Below are 680 nucleotides of genomic sequence, written 5' to 3' on the forward strand. Positions count from 1 at the left end.
AGATTTTTCTCAGCAGCAGCATGCACAGCATTTCTATGTTGCGAATTTTAATTTAGACAATTAAATAAAAATGCAGACAACTGCATTTAAATAAAGTCACTGTAGTGTCTTGCTCAAGGCCATCTTGGAACGAGCCACGCATTTAGCAATGATGTGTTCATACAATGCAAACATTATTGTTCTTAATATGCAATATAAATATTTTAAATGCTCAAAATAAATGAGCAGCTGCTTTTGAGGCAGAATTAATCCTGGGCATATGACACCACAACTACAGGGTGTACAGTGATTTATTCTTTTGCCAAATATTTTGTTAGCTTATTAATAAGTTAAAGATAAGTATTTTCATTGCAGTAACGTTGATGAACGTTAACGGTGGAAAAAAAATTACAACTCTTGAATGACAAATTTAAAACTATTTGCTCAGGCCGCCCGAGCCTGAATCAGGTGGTTGCTGGGGGTTACTTCATCTATCAGCCTACAGTGTGATTCCTGTTTGTTAATGACATGCAGTGCACGTACGTACTTGAGCTATTGGCTCAGACACACATAGTTATTTAGGTCATTAGTTAAATAAACCTAAGGGTACAGCACCCAGGTTCACATTGTTAAGCCACTAGTTAATTTATCTGGGCTCCATTAGCCCAGAAACACATTTAACTCAGGTCACTAGTTTAAGC

Source organism: Sinocyclocheilus rhinocerous, unplaced genomic scaffold, assembly GCF_001515625.1.
Source record: "Sinocyclocheilus rhinocerous isolate Xijiao unplaced genomic scaffold, SAMN03320098_v1.1 scaffold1069, whole genome shotgun sequence".
In the NCBI taxonomy this organism is placed as follows: domain Eukaryota; kingdom Metazoa; phylum Chordata; class Actinopteri; order Cypriniformes; family Cyprinidae; genus Sinocyclocheilus; species Sinocyclocheilus rhinocerous.